We start from the raw sequence: 24262 nt of genomic DNA, 5'->3' as shown, positions 1-24262 counted from the left end.
ACACATTCATTGTCTTTGCCTTTTGGTGATACCCATTTGTTCCCACCATTCAGTATCCCAGAGTCACTGGTTGGAGTTAGTGAAGTCCTGCTGCCAGACTTCCCCCAGGCTCTGATGCTGGGCTCCAAAGCTTTGGCTGGGAGCTGTCCTGCACTCCTGCACTGCTGCTGTGGTTGCATGGGGTGGCACATCGGGGCCAGGAGGAAACCTCTAAATGCCTTCATCTTCACCTGGTTGTTCTGTATTTAGGCAGCACATCCCACAGAGCTCTGGTTTCTCACCCAGAAACTCCTCTCTCTCTGTGGCAAAGCTACCTCTCACATCCTCCTGGATCTCTGCTGGGATGCTCTCTCAGATTTAGGGAGAAGCCCACCTGCAGCACTGTGCTGAGAGCCTTCCATGGGTGTTTAGCCCTCAAGTTTCTTCCATCCATCACTTCTTGGAGCCACTTTTACTTTTGGCATCTGCAACATCCTGTGGGCAGAGAGTCCCTTGCTTTAATTACACCTCTGATGAGAAAGCACTTCCTGCCATTTAGGGCCTCAGCCCAACCATTTCAGGATTTTTTCTAGCCCTTGTGTTGCAAGACACAACAAATCGTGGTTCCCCTGGAAAGGAATGGTGCTCTGCAAAGACCAGAGATGCTTCCTCCCCTACAGCCCCACGCTGTTTGCCTTTTACTGGCACGCTTTGCGGTGTACATCCAATTAAAACTCAAATTCCCAGCAGCTCTCCTTTTATTTTAAGAGATTAATATCCCCCTTAAATTAAGAACTTCTCTGTCTCGGGCCAGGGTTAGCAGGTGACTTTGGAAAGCTCCACCCCACCTGCCCGCACACCTGGGCAATGGGCCCAGTTGGCACAGGTGTTAATCAAGGCAGCACAGAGAGGCTGCTCTTCCATCTGCAGATGTGCAGCTGGGAATGCACGCAGGTCCAGCTTCCCAGATGCAATCCATCCTGGAGGACAGATAGAGGACATCCCTGGCGCACAGGGAGCTCCTTCTGACACTGCACCGTGGTGCTGTGCACACCCATCCCACCTGGGAGCAACATTTGGGCACTGAGGTCCTGGAGCAGGAGGAGGAGCACTCCGAGGGCACTCCCATCCATGGGGAGCATAAGGAAGAGCCCAGCAGCAGACCCACCTCCTCTAAAGGCTGCTGCTGCTCCTGCTCACGTCGCTCCTCCTCCATTCCCTAAGGACCACTCTGGAGACTTTCCCAGAGCATCCCACTGAGCATCAGCCCTAACACTTCCACCACAACACAGCCAAACGCAGACCATCCACACCTCTCCCCTCACGTCTTCCTAAGGAACACTAACATCAGCCTGCCCGGATCCCAGCACCATCCAAAAGCAAGTTTATGGCTTCTAATTTTAGCACTAATCTTCTTTTGCCACGGCTGTGTGATTTCTAATTATTTCATCCCCAAGCCTTGCTCTGATGGATCGTTGTACCTTTTCCAACGCCGAGTGACTTGTAAAGAGCTTTTAAAAAATATGCCTATCATTTCATGTTCATTCCCAGTTCCTACACAAATAATATCCTTGTGTACGGCTTCACGGGGGAAATATTATTGTTATTAAAATAATAATAATAATAAAGGCAGTAGCAGCTTATACAGAGAGTTCTATTTCTCAAGGATGATCCCAGGCTGATCCTGAAAGCATCTTATTTTCTTTTACAAGTTGTTCAAGAGCATAAATCCGTTATCCAGATACAGATCTCTCAATAATTCAGTGCCTTTGGCTTGGCATCACTCCCAGAACTTCTTTTTTTTTCTCTTTCTTTATTTCCAGATTACAGCAAATTGAAGACTAACCTGCGGTGAGGAGCAGTGTCAGCACAGACATTCAGCAGGGAGAGGAGTTCAGTGGACATGCATCAAGATGTCCTTTTGGGATACCCCTTTAGGATGCCCATTTGGGGTGCAGAGCAGGGGGTGGTGGATGTTTGCCCATTTATTTCTTTCCCCAGGATTTACACTGCACTCCTAATAAACTGAGAAACTGGACAGGATCCATTTGACCTGTGACATTTTGTTTTAGTTACACTCAAAGCTTTGACAGCAGAGGTTTAAGGCACTGGGAAAGCACCTCATCCCCACAGGCACAGAGAAGATGGGAAAAATACCCAAAAATACCTTTCTGCAGTCTTAGGGTGAGCACATTTCTCCTTCTTCTTCCTCCCTTTCCCTTCCTGAGCCTGTTTCAACACACATCATCCCCCTTCTGATTCGAAACTCAAGCTTCCAAGAATTATGGGTTATTATTTCTTTATTCTCTGCAGGATGCCACGCATGGAGGATTTGAGGTGGAGATTGTCCAATCAGGGAACAGCCCAGTCAAAGTCCTCAGGTCTGGGTCCTGCCAATGTCACCAGTAAGGCAGCCTGGAGAATGGGGCTCTGTGCCATGGGGTGCCCAGACCCATGGAATGGGGGCTGCCCTCGCCCCACTGCCACGCAGGAATAAAAGCTGATGGAGAGATGTGGGGTTCAGCTTGCTAACTTTTATTATCCAGCTTTTTGTGGAGGAACCCTACACGCGGGGTTAAAAATTATAACCCTCTGCCAGCTGGTACTTTTATCGACATGCAGAATTTAATAAGGAATATAAGCGTGCTCAGGAAGCCAGCCCTACAGGAAATCATTCATCCTCAGTGTTTCAGAGTCACATCCATAGCATCCTGCTGGCTTCACTCTCACTCAGTTCTCTTCAAACTCAGCTGTCAGAACCACGCTTTTCAAGCTCACATCCTGAGCTCTGGGAAGAAGGAAGCTCAAAGCAAACCCTGCCCGTGTCACTCGTGCGTGGCCCCGTGGCACCAGAGAAACTACACCAGGATGTGGAGCAGGGCACAGCTTAGCTTAGCTTTATTTTCCATTTGTCTACCCTGGAGCAAGCTGGGGAGGATGGAGCTCTGGATGGCTGCATCTGATGGGAGGTGGGGCTGAGGGGTTTTAGCATCCCTTCCAACTCAACCATTCTGTGATCCTATGGTTCTGTGATCTTTAAGGTCCCTTCCAGCTCAAGCCGTGCTAGGATTTCCACGATTCCACAATTTTCAGCATTTTGTTACTTCTGATGGGAATGAAAAAAGGAAAAAAAAAAAAAGGAATTGTTTTTCCAGATTTCTGCAAGTTAAATTCAAACCTCCTCAGCAGAACAGCCATCCACCACTGCCAGAATGGTGATCGAGAAATTCCCTCCCTGGAAGTAAAGGAGATTTGTTTGTTTTTTTGGGAGGGAGGTGATGCAATCATGATTTCTTTGGAGCACTGGTTATTATTGTAGTGTCAAGTCACTGATGTACAGAGTGGTGGTGTTTAGGGGAACAAAAATCCACGCAGCCAGGAAAGTTTGGCACCTGGCTTCCAGCAACAGCCTCTGCTCCACCCGGCCTCTGGGCAAAGGAAGAGAGCTCACATCTGCGGTGCAGCACAAGAACAATCCCGATGGGGATTAGAATAAATCACAGAATCACAGAGTCAGTAAGGTTGGAAATGACCACTGAGACCACCGAGTCCAACCCTCGGGCTGTCCCCACTCCTGCTGCTTCCATCCAGCCACCTGGGCCTCTTGGTTGCCATGTGGAACCACCACCCTCGTGGAAACCTGGAAAAATGAAGCTCTGTTGGGCTGAGGCCAGGAGATGCGAAGCTGCTCAGTGCTGGGAGGAAGCAAGGCATTCATCTGTCACAGACACAGCAGGTTTCATCACCTTAGCAGAACGGGTTAAGAGATCCATGGAACGGACAACCAGAAATACCACTGCGGCTTATCTGCAGATCTCAGAACAAATTTCACCCACAATTTGTGCAGAGAATGACAATAGTTACCTAGGGCTGCTCCCAAAAGGTGCTGCGTGCAGTCAAGTGGTCTCAGTTCCCATAGAGCTCTGGATCTCAGGGGCTCTCAGCAGGATCAGCCGTGGAGCCTGGACAAAACAAGACAAGCTGGGCTCAGGACAGTCATCTTTTGTCAAACAAACTGCACTACAGTTTTAAAAACCCATCCCAACCCCATGTGCCAGCCCCACAGTCCCATATGGAGCAGGATGACGGCACTTCTGTCCACACAGCCCTTTGTTTTCGGAGGTCCCCTGAGACTCCTGGCTTAGGGTGGCCAAGTCCTCCTTCTTTCCCTATTAGGGGAACGGATGAGGGGAAGAAAACAATGCTCTCTCCTCACTTGCCTAATGGAAGAACAAAAGCACAGTGATCCCTTCCAAAAATGTCTTTTGAGGAATAGACGAGGAAGGCCTCCGTATTTCTGGTTATTTATGTACGGATGAGCTCCAGCCTGGCAGTGCCTTGATGTCCTCTTGTAGGACTCACAGCCACACAGACCATGGGATGCCCCTAAGCAGGTCTTGAACAGATCCCAACCTCACCCAGGTCTGAACACATGGCCCTGCAGGCACCCCTTGGCAGGGACGTGCAGACAGAGCTATCCTTCCAGCATCTCCTATTTGCCATAGCACCCGTTCAATGTCCCACGGTCAGTCCCATCTGTTTCCAGCCTGCTCCACATCCCAGCAAAGCTGGGACCAAACCCACTGACACCACAGCCAGCCCCAAAGCAGGCTCAGACCTGCCACTGCTCAGTGGTGTTGGCTGCAGCACACTAGAAGGGGATTTCTGCCCCGAGTGCTGCTCATGGAAAGTCCCTGACTGGCCCACAACCACGGAAAAACAGAAAACCTAACTTGAATCCCAAGCTGGTGGCAGGCTGTCTGTGTTCCTCTCCCGTGACCAGTTACCATGGATAGATTTCTGAGGTCGGCAGTGCAATTGTTCACGGAGCTGCTCCCATTAAACAGAAGAGAGCAAATCACCCTGGCTGTACCCTGCTTTCATTTCCAGAAATTCTTTGTTCGTTTGTTTGCTTAAATTATTTCTCTAATTTAAAGAAACAATGCAGCCTTCCAGAGCGATGGCCCGAATCTCTTGAGTCACCCCGCTGTGGCTCATTACTTCCGTGCTCATTAACAAGGACGGTTATTTCCCTGAGGTTTAATAGAAAACCTTCTTTCCATCATGCAGAGAGGCATTATGGTGAGTCGGAGCAGACTTACACAGCTTGCCTGCAGTGCTGCAGGTGAGGCCGAGGCACCGGTCCTCCTCTGCGTGCCCTAAAGGTGCTCCTAAAGGTGCCCTAAACTGAGCTTTCTTCACCCAAAGCTTAGTGCCCAGATTGCACGTGCTGGTTTTTGTGTTTTGCAAGTGCAAAAGAAGAATGCTCCCTGCTGAGCACCGCAGCATGCAAGGCACGGCTCCGTTTGGGGTCGGGACCCAGCAGCACCACAGCCCTCACCCCAAAGTGTAGACTGGGCTATTTCAGTGCACTGGGATGAAAAGAATGATGCTGGAGGGGCAGATCTGCACCCAGATGCCTGTGGGAGGGCAGGCTTGGGGTCTTCTCTGCTAATAATCTGGATTAAGGGAGCAGGACACCTGCTGACTGCCTGACCTCGAGGTGCCTTTCTAGACAGAGAGCTCTTTGCGTGGCAGAATCAGACCGTGCAATTAAAAGCCATATGCAGGTGCTGGTGATGAGGCAGACCATACTCCACACATGAGGTTAAACACCGACCAGAGCTGAGTAACGTGGCTTCAGAAGCAAGCCAACACACATCTAACACATGATATCCCAGGAAAACCATGTCCAGAAGCTCACACAGCATCACACAGCCTTTCCTGCAGTGCGTGGCTTCGGCATCACGCTGAGCCAGCACTGGGATGTGATCGCAGTGCCTTGGCACAGCCTCTTCCTCATGCCCAAGGCTGGAGCTCTGCCTCGACTTATAAGGGCATCTGCCCTTCTACAGCCCTGCTGAGCTGCTCCTCAGTATTATTTATACAGCAGGGCTCATCAAGCAGCAGCTACAGCGGTTTGCACGCAGTTTTCTCCCTTTATCCAGAGCTATGCCTCAGCCAGCCCACCACATCATGGTGCATAAATAATAAATAGTGCCCAGTTCATCACAACAGCCCAGGCTGCCACAGTCCCTGCTCAGAAGCTCCGAAGGGTGAGCTGTGATGGCAGGGGCTGCAGGCAGAGAGCACGTTGCCATGAATAATTCAAGCAGAGCAGCTCAAAGCTGGAGGAGAGAGCAGATGTGAGCTGAGCACCCACACTCGGGCAGCTCTTTTGGCATCAAGCAAGGCACAGAAACCCTAAACCCAAGGAAAACCCTGGGGTGTGGCACTGTTGACTTTCCAGCCCTTCTCACCACATCCAGCGTGATACCTACGTGATGTCCTACCAGACCCCCAGGTGACAAAGTCCCTTTTCAAGGCAATTTCGTGACTATTGGTATGTAGCATCCACTCAAGATCCCAACCCCACAAGTCCCCAGCCACACAGTTCTCAGCTTCAGATGAGATCCACCCCGGTGCCCCAACCAGCTGATATCTTTGATCCCACCAGCAAGCAAGTCTACACTTCAAATCGTCCTTGGACATAACATTATTGACTCTACCCACACTTTCTCCCATCCTTCTTCTTAAGCTTAATCTTCTGAATTAAAAACATCCTTCAGCACCATTGCCTCTAGCACCTTTGCTCTGGTAGTGACATCTCAGTGGAGTCTCCTACAGATGTTTTATTGCCCACAGAAGGAAAAAAAAGCTGATGTTTCACAAAGAACTGCCTGCCTGCTAAGAAACCTGCTCCTGCTGACAGCAGACAGGCACTGCAGAGCCACTGCAGGGCACACATCTCCGTGCCACCCCAAAACAATCCCATGGCCACACACCACACCTGATCCCTGGGGCTGCTTCTCCTTCAACATCACTGCATTCTCGTTCTTCTCCTCTAGTTGGATGTTTGCAGCTCCATGCCTTGCTTTAGGGCAGGTTTTGTGGCTCTGTGCAACATGCAGAGGAGCAGGGCTCCTGCTTGGGCACAAGACCTGGAGGTGACAAAGGAATGCACATAATGCTGTCAGATCCCAGCTCTCTCCTGCTGGGACACTTGGAGGAGCCTGGTCCTTCCTGGCCTGGCAACATGCAATCCTACTCTTGTATGGCCATCACCAGGCTCCCTTCAGCCAAGCAGGATCACCAAATCAACTAGCAGAGATCCAGAACAAGCAAACAGGAATGGTTTTTCCTGCTCCTTGCTGAAGGACTTGTGGGGGCACTGGAAGACCCTCTGGGATTAAAAAACAGGAACAGCACTACAGGAAATCCCCATAGCTGGAAACAGAACACCACGTGATCCATTAGACCAAGGGAAAGATGCCATAGGTTTCTTGCTACTGTCCCTGAGCACATGGTGTGTAGGTCTGATGGCCCCAAAACCCTTCTGGTCTTTGATGGTGCCCCTGTCATTCATCATTGCCAGACACAGGTCCTGCCCCACAGCAGCTCACACACCAATCTTGGCACCAGATGATCCTTGAGGTCCCTCCCAACCCAAGACATTCTGTGATTCTACTCCTCCCATATGGAAACCATGCCCAGGAAATGAAAATTTGGGGCACAAATGGGACAAAAGCCAACAGTCCAAGAATGCTGACATTCCCAAGGAGATGCATCCAGTCCATCCCAGAACCCAAGCACGATCCTCCAGCAAAGCAAGCCACACCTGGAGGTGACATGAAGGGAGCACCCATTCCTTGGAAGCAGTTTGGGTTTTTTTTTTTGCTAGCAAGTTGAACTAATTTGAGCGATTAAGCACATTTTCATTCGATATTAACATGAGAACAAATCAAAGGGAGCTCAGCTGGCTGCGCTCCTGCTTTCAATACATTACATCCATTAAAAAAAAAATAAAAAAAAAAAAGGTTTTATCTTTTCAGAGCACATGAAAAGGTACACATTCCTGCCCTGCTGCAGTGCCTGGCCTCACGGTGCCTGTAATTGGAAGCAGTGTGCTCGGCATCACGGGCGTCCCATTCACAAGCACGACGAGGAAGAGTTTCATTTTTCCAATAAGAAATTTCATTGCTGGAAAACAATCCACCTTCCTTCCCCCTGCAGGAAGGCAAAGGCTGAGTGCTCTGCTAGTGATGCTTTCAGCTCAGAGCTCGGAGCTGCCAGAGGGAGCATTGCTCAGGAGCACATTGAGTTCTTTTCTATTTACTTGGGAAAACTCAGAGGCTCCGCTTGCAACTTTTATTTCCATAACCAGAAGTGCCAAACAAGACCACAGTCCTTTGTGACAGTTTTCCTGATATTTTCAGCTCTCCATCCAATGCAAGGATCTGGAAAGTACCTGGGTGGATGCACAAGCCTCATCAGCATTCAAAAGGGCATTTAGCACAAGGATATCCCTAAAAATAGAGTATTTTTTATGGAGTTCTATGAGTCCAGGACATCCCTGGTTATGTGGGACTGAGTATAAATCACCTTACACCAAGTAAGAGAGTGGGTTTTCTGTAAGGAACCATGGGGGCTGTGGAGAAAGTTGATCTGCGAGGGAACTGTAGGGCTGCAAAGAGCTTTAGGGCCACAAGGAGCTGCAGGGCCATTAGGATTTGTAGCCCCACAAGGGAGCTGTAGGGCAGTGAGGAGCTGTAGGGCCATGTGGGGCTGCAGGCCACCAGGAAACCTCTCCTCACGTTTTCTTTGGGCCAATCAAACCAAAAGATCTCCAGTTTCTAAGTAGAGACCGAATGAAAGGGCAATGGAGGCACTTGCTGACCTTTCCCTTCTGTGAGAAATCATATTTTTCCTTTGAGAAGACAGGGTACAGCTGCCCCATGCCTGCCCAGAGTTAGGCACAGGGCTCAGATCATCCTTTAATTTGTACCTGACACCATAAACACAGGGATGCGTAGGTATGGAGTTACACAGGCATGTTCCAAAACCATCCCTACACAACAGTCCCCTCCTGCTCCAGGAAGCATTCGTTCCCTGCTTGTACATGAGGCTGCATGGAGGCACTGGCCATTTTTACTCATTTTTATCTATTTCAACCATTTTTATCACCCATTTTGGAACAGCACGGGCGTACCTGGGGTGATGGGAGAAGGATATAAAGAGCCAGGAGCAATCCCCGTCCTATTCTTTATCTCAGCTCTGCCTGGGAAAAAGGTGACTGAGGGGAAAAGTGACATGAAACTGTGGGTGGCACGAAGCTGGGACAAGGCAGCACCTGCTCTGGCACGCTCCAAGAGCCTGCTCTGGCATCTGGCAATGGGGCTCAGATGGAGGGAAAGCCCAGCTGGGTCGTGGTGACAGATGCTCCCATATGGAGCTCAAAGCAAGCCACAGAAGTATTGCTCAAACTTCTCATACAGAGATATACACTGTGCTGATGCCATCAGTCTGACCTATAACTGATGTGGGATGGGAACCTATATGTGGGACGGGAACTGATGTGGGGGTATTTAGAACTTTATCATCTTCCCAAAAAAGCCCTTTTTATTATAGCTGGCAAAAAGTTTGTGAAGTGTCAAGTGCTGAATGTGCTCTTGATACTGTAGATGGAGAAATTCTTACATGTAAGCTAATCTAATCTACTTCTTGATGTGTTTACAGTACCACATTCCTCACCATGGTTTCAGAGTGGTATTTAAGAGCTGATGCTCACAAAGATAATATTAAAAGGTACATGGATCATCAATTCAACGTGTTCCTAACTAGAAAGAAGAAAGGAAAGAGGGAAAGAGAGAAAGAGGGAAGTAGAAAGAAGAATGGAGAAATAGCAGTGAGGGAAGGGAAGGGAAGGGAAGGGAAGGGAAGGGAAGGGAAGGGAAGGGAAGGGAAGGGAAGGGAAGGGAAGGGAAGGGAAGGGAAGGGAAGGGAAGGGAAGGGAAGGGAAGGGAAGGGAAGGGAAGGGAAGGGAAGGGAAGGGAAGGGAAGGGAAGGGAAGGGAAGGGAAGGGAAGGGAAGGGAAGGGAAGGGAAGGGAAGGGAAGGGAAGGGAAGGGAAGGGAAGGGAAGGGAAGGGAAGGGAAGGGAAGGGAAGGGAAGGGAAGGAAGGAAGGAAGGAAGGAAGGAAGGAAGGAAGGAAGGAAGGAAGGAAGGAAGGAAGGAAGGAAGGAAGGAAGGAAGGAAGGAAGGAAGGAAGGAAGGAAGGAAGGAAGGAAGGAAGGAAGGAAGGAAGGAAGGAAAGAGGGAGATAGAAAGAAGAAAAGAAAAAGAAAAATAAAAAGAAAGAAGGAAGAAAAAGGGGAAGGAAGAAAGACAAAGAAAATGAAAATGGAAAAAGGAGAAAACAAAAAGAAGGAAAGGAAAGGATAATGAAAAAGGAAAAAAAGAGGGAAAAGAAAAAGAAGGAACAAAGGGAAAAGAACTAAGAAGAAAAAGGAAACTGGAAGAGAGAGAAAGAAAGAAAATCTAGGGAATTGATAGTTTCTATATATTTAAGGAACAACCTCATGCCATTTTTAAATAAGCCTAAGTCCTTCCTAATAAGATGCCTAACAATGTGTGAATTATACAGCCATAAAACTGATACTTCCATCTGACATTTGCTGGTAGGAATAAATCAGATCTCAGAGAAGAGACGCTGGGATTTCAATGGGCATTATCATAACTTTAAATGTATTAGTGGTGATGTGAAAGCAGGACATTGTAACACAGACAGACATGCTGTGTTCATAACCAATGGTAATTTGGAGAACGCATAATTTGCTCCTACCAAAATAGCACAGCATGTGGGGATTTTTTTATTTTTTTATTTTTGCCCTTTTTAGTATGTAGTCTTATCGTTTCTTTTGGCTTGTTGAAAGAAATGCGCTCTGCACAAACTGAGAGAGAGCTCGGACCTTCTGCAGCTCATACAAAACAGGTGGACACACACCTGGGGAAATGAAGGTGTTTTTTGAAGCAATAGAAACAGAAGAAATAGAGGATTAGAGAAATGGAGATGAAACCAAACAAGAATCGTGGACACAGTCACCAACGCTGGAGAAGACCTCCAAGATTATCCAGTCCAACTGCCCACCAATATTCCCGACTGAACCACATCTCTTAGCTCAGCATCTAAATGTCTCCTGAACACCTCCAGGGCCAGTAAGCCACCACCTCCCTGGGCAGCCCATTCCAGCACATGACATGACCACTCTTTTGAAGAAGAAATTCTCCCTAATACCCAACCATTCTCTCTTGTCCCATTGCTGTTCCCTTGGGAGCAGAGTCCAACCCCCACCTCACCACAACCTCCTTTCCATGAGTCGTAGCAAGAAACAACATCTCCCCAGAGCTCCCTCTTCTCCAGACTGAACCAACCCCAACCAATTTTTTGGGAAAAAAAGAAAGTCATTTGCTGCACCTCGATCCACAAGCTGATGGCGGGGGCTCACAGGACAGCATGGTGCTCTCTGAGCCCTTCATGGTTCTGCCCATTGCATCCTCACAGCCAGGAGCACGCAGTACTCACATGAACAGTGACACTGAGTCCCGTTGGGTCCAGCTTTCCCCAGTGGGAACGACCTGTTAGCAGGTGTCAGCCTGGGTGCTCTGTTAAACCTTTGGTTCAGACATGGTGGAGATCTACCAGAACAAAGAATAAAAGGGGGATGGGACCAAACAAAACAGCAGCAAAACCCACTGGAGGAAAGAAGTGCCACATCCCAAGCACAGCGGCAGGGTGGAACCAGCACACCCTTCTGTTTTGCTGCAGGCAAACCCTAACTGTTGTAGCACATTTATTTCCAGTGAATCACATCGAAGCTACATGATCAAACCCCCAAACTCTCGCTGCCTGCCCAGTTCTGCCTCTTGCTGGGAACACAGTGATGGTTTCTATTCTCCGAGCTCACAAGGTCCACAACGGAGCGGAGATGCCAGCAAGCGAAGGCCACCTCAAATCACAATGAATGCATTTCCCACACCCCTGAGCCATTCATTTGAAGGATTTGTTTGGAAAGCGGAAAAAAAAAGTCGTCATCACACTTAAATTTAGAAAATGCTTCAGATCTGAGAGCTCTGACCTCCTCCTGTCTATACCTGCCCTGGGACGCAGCGAGGTCAGAGCCCATCTGCACAGGGTTGGATCTGCTGGGACTTTCCATCCCAGTCAGACCCACAGAGAGAGCAGGCAAAACACTCAGTGCTTTTCCAAAACACCTTCTGCCATCCCTAAAAATTAGCATCTGCACTTTGCCATTTGCACAGCTGCGTCGTGACAGCCGGGCTGGTGCCAGCATCCATCAGGTTCACTGGGGGAATAGGAAATGAGTCCTTGGTGGCAGCTGTCAGAGATCCTGGTTGTGCAAGAGAGGGCCTGGTGGAAAAAATAAAAACCCTATAGGATTGAATGGGGAATTTCATCCTTTGCATCCTTTCCCCTTAAAACTTGATGCAGAAGAGAATGTCTGCGAACACTTGGAGAAATCAATCTCTTGTCTGTGCTGCTGGCTTTCAGCAGTACCAAGGGATCCTCATGGTTTTGCTATTTACCCACCCTTTTTTCTCTGTTTTTCTGTCCATTTGGCTATTCCTGCAGCAGAGTTAGGTGCCCAGATTCTTGGCCAAAGTGAGCCACATATGGAAAATTTCACTATCATAAGGAGCAGCAAGACCCAGGCTGGAAAGGATGCTTCCATGAACACTGACCCTCAAAACTACATTTTTTTCATGTACTTTTAGAAATATTTCTTTTCTCCTCTCTCTCCTGATACTGATTTAGGGACACAGAATCACAGAATCATAGAATGGCTTGGGCTGGAGGGGACCTTAAAGATCACCTAGTTCCAATTCCTGCCACGGGCCGGCTGCCAACCACCAGCTCAGGCTGCCCAGGGCCCCATCCAGCCTAGCCACGTCCAGAGATGGGGAACCCACAACCCCTCTGGGCAGCCTGTGCCAGCACTCACCACTCTCTGAGTAAATAATTCCTCCCCTCTTTTGGTTAAAAGCCATTCCCTCTTGTCCTATCACTTTCAGACCATGTAAAAATCAGTCCTCCTCCTGCTTGTAAGCTCCTTTCAAGTCCTGCAAGGATGCAACGAGATGTCCCCATGGCCTTCTCTTCTCCAAGCTAAACAAGCCCAGCTCCTTCAACCTTCCTTCACAGGAGAGGTGCTCTGATCCTTTGTGGCCCTCCTCTGGACCCACTCCAGCACATCCTTCTTGTGCTGGGAACCCCAGGCCCGGATGCAGTACTCCAGATGGGGCATTATAAGGGCAGAGCAGAGGGGAACAACCCCCTTTGCCTGCTGCCATCTCCATGTTGATGCAACCCAGGATACTGTTGGCCTTCTGGACAGCAAGTGTGCACTGCTATGTCATGTCCAGCTGTTTATCCATAAGAATCCCCTAGTCCTTCTCAGTATGGTTGCCCCCAGGGAGTTCTACCCCAGTCTTTACTCCTATCTGGGATTGCCCTGAACCAACACCTCTCCCTTGGCTTTGAGGCACCCTATTAGGTTCCTGTGTTCCAACTTCTCCAGCTTGATCATGTCCCTCTGGATGACATCCCTTCCTTCTGTTGTGTCAGTGTACCACTCAACTTGGTGCCATCAGCAAACTGACGAGGGTGCTCTCAATCCCACCATCTGTGTCACTAATTAAGATGTTGAAAAACACCAGTCCTAACACAGATCCCTCATCACAGCTCCCACCCGGACACAGAGGTGCTGACCACAGCCCTCTGGCTGAGACCATCCAATCAATTCCTCATCCACTGAGTAGTCCACCCTTCAAATCCATGGGTTTCTGATTCAGAGGTAAGTATGTGGTGCAGGACCACAGCAAAGGCCTTGCAGACAACTGAGTAGGTGCCAGCAGTTGACACGGCTCGTGGGCATGGTGGGAGTGGGTTGGGGTTGATCTTTGTGATCTTGGAGGGTCTTTTTCAACCTTAACGACTCTATGATTCTATTTAGGGTCGTGGTGGGGGTAGGCTTGGATTGGAATTGGGGCTCTTGGAGATCTTCTCCAACCTTAATGATTCTGTGATTGTATTTATGGACATGTCAGTGGTTATGGTGAGGATGGGCTGGGGTTGGACTTGGTGTTGAAGGTCTTTTCCAACCTCAACAATTCTACGATTGGCCTCTTCCTCCGTGACAATGGATATCAGCTTTGGCATTGGTTAACACATAAAACGGGAGCAAAGATATGATATGTTAAACAGCTGCACCATATCTCACGAGAAGTCAGTAACCAGTGAATGATGCTTGTGAGAGAGCCACACTTCTTGCTGCACAGGCCAACCCTGGAGGGGCATCACAGGAAAAGAAAATCAAGTATCGTGTCAAAGTGCAGGCATCTGGAGTCATCCCAGCAGCAGATCTCTGACTGCAAGACAGATTTTGTTTGTTTGTTTTTGCACTGTTGCTTGCCAGTGCAGAACCCCACTTTGGGCATTTGTCCTAACACACAACTTGCATGCCAGATGCTCCTTCGTATTGCTAATTGTTGAAACAAAGTGGGTACTGAATGAGGTCCTTTGAGGTTGGCGGGGGCCTTCAACCACAGCCAGCGTTGGGCTAATTCTGCTTCCAGTGAATGGAGCAGCAAATGCACATTGGCAAAATGCTATCCAAACACAAGAATGAAAGCACTGGAACAATGGTGAATGCTCTTAGAAATTCTTTCCTCTGCTAAGGTGAAACCTCTTGCTGGCCTCCAGCTTGCAGAGAGCGTGGCACGGAATGCCACAGATGGGTAATGCTGAATGCACTTCAGTATTTGGTATCTCTTTGTCTATACAAACAAGGTCTGATTTTTGGGTGGTGCTGCCTGGAGCCAGGAGTTGGACTCGATGATCATACAGGTCCCCCAGCTCTGGATATTATACTACTCTAAGCTGTTTCCAGTCCTAATCAGGGCTGAACCTCTGGCATTTCGAAGAAGTATCCACCCTGAGATCTCTTTCCCAAGAGGTATAGGCCCATTGAGAGCCCACTGCTGCACAGGAGCAGAAGGGGATTACCTCCTTCATCGCTTGGCTTTTAGCAACATACTTGTATTTAATTTGCTATTTCCTCACTCAGTCACACTATCAGATCTTTCCATGCCTCTCCGTAGTTTTAAGTGGCTGAAATAATTCAGCTCATCACTGAACGTTGCCTTCTCCCTGATCCCAGATCATTTATGAGTTGGTGGCACAGCGCAGGTACCTGCAGGACACCTGTGGTACCAGGGTGAAAAATGAACATTTCCTCCTTTCCTCTGTTTTCTGTCTTCTACACAATCATTAATCCAACAGAAAATCTTGTCCCACGACAGCTTAACTTCTTCAGGAGCCTTTGGCAAAGGACAGTGCCAAAATTTTGGAGAAATTCAAGGACACTCAATTGAGTGGGTCATTTTTCTTCCCGTCCCCGTCTCCTCCACAGAACTCAAACAGATGGATGAAGAATGACTTCACTCTGCGAAACCCAGGCTGACTCTTGCTCTGTATATCAAATTTATTCATCTGCCTATGAATTCAACTCCAGAGATTCAACAAAGCTGCCTGGAAGTAAAAATAATGGCTTGTGCCATTAATGACCACCGCCGGTCCCGCCTGAAACCAGCACTGCCTTACCTTGGCATCCTCCTGTTCCCATCTCTATTTAAGTAGCCGAGTGCAGCTGGAAAATTCGAGCTCGATTTCTCCCAAAGCTCTCAAGTAAATTTAAGAGCTCTCGTTTGCTGTTTCTTTCCACTGAACTGATTTGTTCTAGAATCTCCCCCACTAAAAACTCTCCTTAAAGACACTCTGTTTTGCTTGCTGTCTGCAAACAAACACAAAAGTGCTCCTTCTAAGCTACCAAGTGATGGGGTGATGCAAATAATTACTACAGTATTTCTGCCGCAGCCTTGTTGTTTTTCAGTGCTCCCTTTCTTCTTTTCTGCAGACTTCCTACCCAGCTTCCTCCTTCTCGTGTATTTGGAAATACTCTGTTGGTGCTCTCTACATTTTCGCCAAGCTATCCCTCAACACTTCGGGCATTATTACAGTCTTACAGTTAGGTTGTTATCTTTCATAATTTTCAGGTGTTTTTTTAATTTTTTTCCCACTTTTCTTTAACTGGATGGCAATTCAATTTCTGCTAATTATTTCCTTTCATTTACTGTTTAATTATACTTGGGCTCTTGGGCAGTAAATGGGATTTCAGAGGTAGAACATGTTTTTTTGGAGTTTTTAACAGTGAATCCTTCAATGGCTTCCACTTCACATACATTTTACCCTCTGGGTTGCTTCTTTTACCTCTGTTACCAGGAACTTTCCTTGTTTTATAGTCAGACTTACAGATGCTGAACATTGGCGAAGAATCATAGAATCACAGAATCGTGAAAGCTGGAAAATACCCTCAAGATCCCCAAGCTCAACCCCATCCCATCCCCAGCATGCCCACTAACCATGACCCTAAATGGAGACATAGGATCATTAGAGTTTGAGAAGACCTCCGAGATCCCCAAGCTCAACCCCATCCCCACTGTGCCCACCAACCATGACTCTACATAGAACCACGGGGTAATAAGAGTTGAGAAGACCTCCAAGATCCCCACATCCAACCCCAACCCAACCACACCATGCCCACTGACCACGTCCCCAAGTGCCACACCTCCACTGTTCTTGAATACCTTGTAGAAGGTTTTGGGAGTGCGCTTCTTGAGGAATTCAGAATGTGCACACCCTATGGCCCAAGCACTGAATGCAAGCCAAGTGCAGAAGCAAAACCCCCACAATCCAGCCATAGAAAATGTAGGCTGAGTCACCCCACCTGGCCCCAGTTAGCAGCCAGGAGCTGGAATGTTTCTGTGTGTTCAGCTGGGCTGTGCAGCCACCACTGCCATGAGCACCAACAGAGAGCAGATGAGAGATCTGAGATTGGGCTTCTCTGGATATTCCAGGAATAACAACGTTGAGAGTGTTGGTGAATAAACACAGACAGGGAAATGCTGTGCCCAGTGCTCCCCTCCAGCTCTGAAAGGTTGTGGACTGGAAGCACGCTGGAGAGAGGGGACCCAGCTTTGGAGGCTGCTATGGAAATCTGATGGTACCCAGAAACTCAGAGCCAAGCTGCAGCCAGAACACTTAGTTCTGCTAGAGCTGCACCCAAGCTCTACATGGACAAGGAGATCCTAACACAGAGCAGACTGGGATGGCATCATCTCATCTCAATTGAGATCACTCACCACCCATCAACACACAGAGAGCCCAGGACAGACCATGCTGCCCCAACACTGTACACATTTGGAGCATCCCCGCAGGGAACCCCCAGGATTAATTGTTCCTTTGCATCAAACACCTTCAAGTCAAACGGGCTGTGGACATCTGGCCATGAACTGTGCAGCAGATGAACACACAGCCACGGTGCTCCAAGCCCACAGCTCAGCAATGCCATGGGACCACTGCATCCGCAGCGCAGCCCAGACAGAGCAGCTTTGGGTTTGGTAGGAGGAAAATCGGGGAGGGATGCACAAAAACGGGGCACTGCAGTGAGCACAGGCACTGGGACTTTCCCAGGACGAAGCCAGCTGTCACCCCAAAGTGGTGCGAGACCACTTCTGCCCTTTCCCCACTGCCAGCCCAAGGTTTGGCCAAAATGAGGGCATGTGTGCTCTCCTAACTAGGGCACTGTGGTCTGACGCTGCGGTGCTTGGCACAGTGCGGGGCAGTGCCTCCAGCTCTCTCCATCCCCCACTATTTATGTTACTGCCATCGGGATCCGTTTTGCTGACAGTGCTGCCTTGCCCTCCCTCTGCCCTCACAGGATTTCATCGGAGCCACTGTGTCGCCCTGGGGACAAAATCATCTTTTATTTTTATTTTATTCCTCCCCTCTTTGCATCACGCCATACAAAGGAGCACCGCAGCAGCACGCACCAAGAGCTCTGCAGACAGGTCCTGGTTCTGATGGACCCTGGTGGGACTCGGGCACTGTACACCATCACCCTTCAGAAATCACAGAAAAGGAAGTATTTTTCTCCCTGGGGGTTACAGGACGGTGCTGGGGTGTGGGGGAGAGCAGCAGGATGCTGTCCAAAGCCCAGCCCTGCGGAGGTGCACCTCCATCACTGCACTCCCTGAAAGCAGTGGGAAACAGCTGTAGGGTGACCCCGAGCTCAGCCCCCTCCAAGCAGCAGCACTGCCTGTGTGAGGCATAGGAGGGGGAAACAGAAAGAGAGGATGAGCAGATCTGAACTCCGTCTCAGCACTGCAGCAAGGACATTCTTCTGTGCCAGTGCACCGCGAACCAAACTCAATCCTTAAGTCCTTTCTTGGAATATGGATGGTAACACCCAGACTGCAGCTCAGGAATTTCTCACCCCCTCCTTCCACCTCGATGACCTGAGCACCCACGCTGCAGTTCTGCCTATTTCTGACCCCTCTGGGAACACTCAAGGCATCCCACCTACCTCCTGCCCTTCCCCATGTGGGTGAGGATGCAGAATGCTAACATCTCACCCACATCACCTCCATCGCTCCTCCGTGTGCTCTTTATGCAGCAACAATTACACTTCGCTCAACTTGTCCATTAACCCAAACAGCCCTGAGTCATGTCTCGTGAACTAACAGGTTTTGTTTTCAATCTGATTCAATACTCACGTCTGCACCCATCAGACAGATGCAAAAGGTTTGGTCCCCCAGTGCCTCGCAGGGACCCATCAGTCTGGCTGCTTTGCAGACAGGAATGACTCCCTGAGATGCCAGACAGCTCTGAATGAGGTCCAGGATTTATCCTAGGAGCGTCTGGCTGCACAGACACTGCAGGCACCCTTAGGACTCGTCTGCTAAAAGCACCATCCCCCCGCAGATGAGCCTCTGCAATCAGGTGGGCACATGTAGCTCACAAACCCCATGGGGTGAAGGCAGCTGAACTGGGAGCACTGGGACTCACAGGGTCACAACTCAGAGCAGGTCTGGCTGCTGGGTGGGTTCTCCACTGTCCCATAACGCTCACGCTCCGGTTGATGGTTCTCCCATCGACACATGGGGCACATATGCAGGTACCTACAGCACCGTAGGTGGTTCCTCAGTAGGGTCTGTCCACTACGAGGTCTGCTCTCAAGACATCTAGGAACTTCACATTCTGCTCACCCCTCCATCAACTCTGACCCAGAGGCACAACGACAACCTCGCAGCAATACGATGTGGGCTCAGCTTCGCAGAGAAGCGAAGTTCACTGCAACATACATAGGTCTGCTCCTCCTTTCACTACATCACCCGCTCATGTCATCACTTCCACTCCAGTTTCAAGGGGAGGAATGGTGGTGGGAGGTTAGGAAGCTCATAAAGTCTTCATGAAAACAGGCAAGCGTAGCCAGAGACAGCCACCGAGTGACACCGTTGAAAGAGAAGCTGCAACGTGAGCCTGACACCCGACCACTCCCCGCAGAGATGCTGCCCCGCATCCCCACACACCCAGCCAGCCCCACGGGCACGAGGCCAGACCCTTTTCCCAACCATTCACTCCTTCGAGCTCTGAGCCTGCAGGGAGAGGCAGGCAAAGGAGATTGCCTCCAGCAGGATCATTTTCCACCGTCGGAGCTGCACACAGAGCAGAACTGCAGCCCTCTGTTACGGAGCCACGGGTGCTCCTGCAGCCTCCTCATACACTGTGTGCCCCTCTCTGAACTCCCACCTCAGCAGCACCGCTCCCACCACTGCCCTTGGTACAAACCAGAGGAGAGCCCCATTTATTGCCCTCTTCGAGCATCACCCCACCCCTGCTTTGCTTGTAGTCTGAGGAGTGCGACCGGGAGCCAGTGGGGCTGCAGTCTGCACTATCGTTACCATTTAATGAGAGGAAATTATCATTAATGCTGATTTTAGCTTTTTTTTTTTTTTTTTTTCCCTTGAATTTATTTCTTTTAATGGCTTTCCCAGAAAAAACTGCACCAGCCTCGGGCTTTACGCAGCGTGCTGCCACCTGAATGCTAATGAGTGCCAAGGGGACCCGGCATGTCACCGGGCTGCAGCGGAGCCACACACTCCCTGCCAGACAGCAAATTGATTTCCAAATGGCTCTGATGGCAGAAGGTGGTTCACAGCTTGGATCCGCACCATTACCTGAGTGCTTCTCTCTGTGGGCCCTTCCACTGCTTGAAAATAACCTCACCTGCCAGCATGGGCCTCCCAAATGGAGAGAGGTGAGATCCTGGCACTGCTGCCCAGAGAAGTGTGGGGTGTTCTGTCCATGGAGGTGTCCCGAGACATGGATGGGGGCCTGGGCAGCCTGAGATGCTGGGAGGGTAACCTGACCACAGCTCATAAGGGTGGGGGACTGTAAGGTCCCTTCCAATCCAACTATTCCATGGTTCTATGGTGCTGTGACCTTCAAAGCCCCTCCTAACCCAACCACTGTATGATCTTCAAGGTCCCTTCCAACCCAACCATTCTGTGGTTCTATGGTCTTCAAGTTCCCTTCCAATCCAGATGTTCTATGGCTCTGTGGTCTTCAAGGTCACACCCAATCCAACTATTCCATGGTTCTGTGATGTCCAGTGTCCCTCTAACCCAACCATGCTATGGTTCTATGTATCACGATTCTATGATCCCATGAATCCATAATTCTATGCTACGTCTTCATCCACCCACCTTCAGAGTACTTTTTTTTCCCCTGCTTTTGGAGGGAGGCTTGGAGGAGCACCAGAAAAAACACAGATGGCTCAGTGCTAAGGAAGAGTCCTGTTTGTCTGTTTGATTGATTGCCAAAGAAATTGCTAAATCAATTAAGCTGCTGTATGTGGGCCAGAACAGATCCAACCTTCTCCATTCCCTCCTTGCAAAAAGCCCCGTGCATGAGGCTGAGGGCAAAGGGTGCACGGTGTGAGCAGTCCTGAAGTCCCCACAGAGACACAGCACAGCTCAGACATGCTCAGCCCCACTCCCAAAAGATTCACCTTGTCCTTGGCCTGCTCTGCGTGGGAAGGAGAAGAGGCCATAAAGGCACAACTGCTGCAGGCTGAGCCCAACCAGTGCAGACTGGGACAAGGGGGAGTGAGGGAAATCTGAAACGCTCCCATTAACCCGTGGGTAACATAAGCAGTGGCCTCAAAGATAGCATTTCGTCCGTTCCCACACACTGCTGCATCTCGGTGCACTCGGCAGCTGGAATGCGAGAGGCTGAAGTGCAATTTATGGAGTGCTCTGTGACCTCGAGGGATGAATGGGACTGCAAGACAGCATTTATTAGTACTGTTTTACATTAAAAGGAGCATGGCTCATCGGCGGTTTACATTTCTGGAGCACCTTTCATCTCCAAAAGATAACAAAAGCATCCCACAAATAACGGGTGTGAGACAGAGCCTCGCCACCGGCCCTCCCCGCGCTCGTACCTGCTTATATCAGGGCCCAGAGGAATTCAGATCTCCTGCTCTGACTGCAGACATCTCCCATAACACACAGCACGCTACCCCGAAACCCTGCTGAGCCTGGATGAACACAGCCAACGTTCTGTAGCACGTTCCTTGCTTGGTACAGCCACGCAGCCTTCTGTTTGTCCTGGTTTAAAGCACAAAAGCTCCGAGCTGAGCATGCTGCAAAGGGTGATGGATGATGATTCTGTGGTTCTGCGATCTCAACTCATCGAGGCACGAGTTGCTGTGGCCTCCAAGAAGCCCTCAGCAAGCACCACCTCCCCTCTGCCGTGACTGATAACAGGACAGAATGATGCCTCCTCACCACAGATGTCCAGAGGACAGCTTAGAGTGGGGAAAGAAAAGGCGTAAAGGATTTCACACTTTGGGTTTGAAATCCAGCAGTGCTTTACGCGTCATTTTTGCAAAACCCTGTTAGGATTTCCATTTGTATTTCAGCAGTTTCCTTCCTGCTGAGCATTACTCACTCCCCAGGACAGCACAGCTTCCTACAGAGCCTAAAATGAAGTTATCAGGGGTTCACAAGTACCATGGAAAGGAACCCATATCAGGCCACACAGTGCAGAGGAGAAGGGAAAACCTCCCAGCCACCCTATTCTGCAGGGAAGGGCAAGGCAAGAGAAGGCAGGCACAGCCATGGCAGAGCTGAGACGTGTGATTGTGGAGAGGTGTGCCAGGAACCAGCCAGGGCTGACCCTCACAGCTCCCTGAAGCCCCCTGGCATCCCTCACTCCAGGGTACAGCTGGTTTTTCTGGCCACCTGTCGATACACACTGGATTGCCACCAGACAAGTGCCCTAATCTATCAAGATCTCTCTGTAGGACTCTCAAAGGAATCAGTAGTTCCTCCTGTTTTAGTATTAGTCAATCCTTCGTTAACTTCATCAGCTCTTTGTGCCAGTCACTGATACAAACATCCAAGAGAGCTGGCATGAAAATTAAGCACAGCTTCCCACAGGTCCCCCTCAATTCATGAGAGGGATGAGTCAGATAAGATCCCAGCCCATGGTCCTGCCATGAGAAGCATGCCAGGGATGCTGCTCCTACTAGTAGGTGAGGAACTGGCTTCAGTTTTCTTCTTTCAGACCACCAGAAAATCCTGTGTGCGGGAGCATCAGATGCTAAGAGGCTGTTCTGTGTATTCCCTCTTGGGTCTTCAATTTTCACTGTTTCCCATCTAAGCCCTTTCCAGGAACTGGAAGAGGAGGAATAATGACTTTATTTTTTTTAATCCGGTGACATTTCCTATTTGTGCTAAAAGTAGGAATTAAAATGGCTTAGGTCAATTGGAAACAGATTTCAGGAAAGGGAAAGGGGATCAGCTACACGAAAAAACCGAGCGTGCCACCCCTCCACGTTCTCTGTAAATCAAAATGAAATGTCTTCATTCACTGTCAAGTCATTTAACCATCTTGTTTAACCTTTCTTCCTTCCTACCGAAAACTGCCGTTTCAAAACAAAGGAGTTGAAAAGCTTCATTGAGAAGATGTCAAAAAGAAACGCTCTGGCATTTCCAAAATGACACATTTCATTTTGACATTTCAAACGAAATGCCTGGACATTAAAAGTAAATTAACTCTCCCCGGGGATTTTGAACATACCAAGTTGCCAAATTCAACTTACGAATAGTTTGGTCTTCCCTAAATCCAACTTTTGAGTGATTTTATACTGATTTTACCGCTTGGCTTCAGTCTGGGCTGGGGTACTGAGACCCCAGCACCGCCCTTGTATATGATCCACCTCTGTACTCGCTTCAAATTTCATCTCCAGCCAACATCTCAAGTCTAGAAACACGTACACCCTATGAAAATACCACATAGGAATAGGTTAGCCTATGGCTTGACAAAAGCCTCTCAAATTACTTTAACATGCACTCCGCTCCTAATATACTGCTGTCACTCACGGGGAGTAATGGTTATAATTAATCAACAGATTTGAAGGCACAGGAGAAAACCATCTCCCCTTGCACAATGCAGAGGGAACGTTATTTATTTGGTAGCACTAGCATATAAAAACAACTTCTCAGTAGATTTCTCCTCACACACGCACAGACCATGTCAAGCCATGAGTGATTTGCAAGGCTTTAGGGGCACGACAAGAACAGCTCACAATGACAACCAAGGGTATTGTCTAAAACTGCTCTTCAGATGAGCAATACCCGTGGTGATGGATGCATGCATCAGCCAAAGGCCCTGGTGAAGGGTTTGGGGACATGGCAGTAGCTGAACTCCAGCTTGCTTCCATCAGCTCTTGGGGGGACACAGTGTGGGAGCTGCAATGCTCACCGACAGACTGGAGCTCCTGCAGCCAAGCTTCTAGAATATACCATGCTCACAGGCTTCAAGCCAATTGGGACAGACAGTATCTACAGGAAAAAATGCAGCATTGATCTTTAGCATCATCGAATCGTGAAGGTTGGAGTAGACCTCCAAGATTCCCAACCCATCCCACCCTGCCCACTGACCAGGTTACCACGTGCCACCTCTCCACGGTTTGGGAAGACCTGCATGGAGGACACCATCACTTTACCAGGCAGCCTGTGCCAGTGCACCACCACTCTTTCAGAGAAGAAATTGTTCCTAATATCCAACCTGAACCTCCTCTGGTGCAACCAGAGCCCATCAGCTCTTGTCCTGTCAACCTTGTCCCAACCTGGCTCCAGTCTGGTTCACAGAATCATGCAATGACTGTAGTTGGAGAAGACTCCCAGGTTCATCCAGCCCAAGCCCAATCCATCCCCATGGTTAGCCTGCTAACCATGTCCCATTCTGGCATGACCTCCCAGGGGTGACAGATGGAGTGAAGAGCTGTTCAGCAGGTCAGCCACGGGCAGAAGGATACGTCCCAGAGCATCAGCAGCAAGGTACCCGCTCTGTCCAATGGCACAAATCTAACGATATGGTCCCTTCCCCTGCCAACTTAATATCCTCACATCCTCATTATCCTACCTGTGATTTGATGTTCCTGTTTTGCTTTTTAACACTGAGACTTCCTCAAACTGAAAGCACTTTGTACCAGTGACAAAGCAAAAAAAAAAAA

The 24262-nt window shown here is 49.2% G+C and overlaps 1 protein-coding gene across 1 annotated transcript in view; it reads right to left on the bottom strand.

The window, feature by feature from the left end:
- ZBTB7C (zinc finger and BTB domain containing 7C) overlaps window positions 1–24262 on the bottom strand; it is a 97410-nt gene that overhangs the window by 58637 nt on the left and 14511 nt on the right. The window contains exon 2 of the mRNA XM_065745249.1: window positions 3844–3941. The gene's annotated coding sequence lies outside the window, so the exon portion shown is untranslated. The remainder of the gene's footprint in view (window positions 1–3843; window positions 3942–24262) is intronic.

This window comes from Cyrtonyx montezumae, unplaced genomic scaffold, assembly GCF_038088225.1.
Source record: "Cyrtonyx montezumae isolate F1298 unplaced genomic scaffold, pur_monq_1.0 scaffold_34, whole genome shotgun sequence".
Classification (NCBI taxonomy): Eukaryota; Metazoa; Chordata; class Aves; order Galliformes; family Odontophoridae; genus Cyrtonyx; species Cyrtonyx montezumae.
Note: the sequence above shows the minus strand (reverse complement) of the source record. Positions and strands in the feature narration are given on the sequence as shown.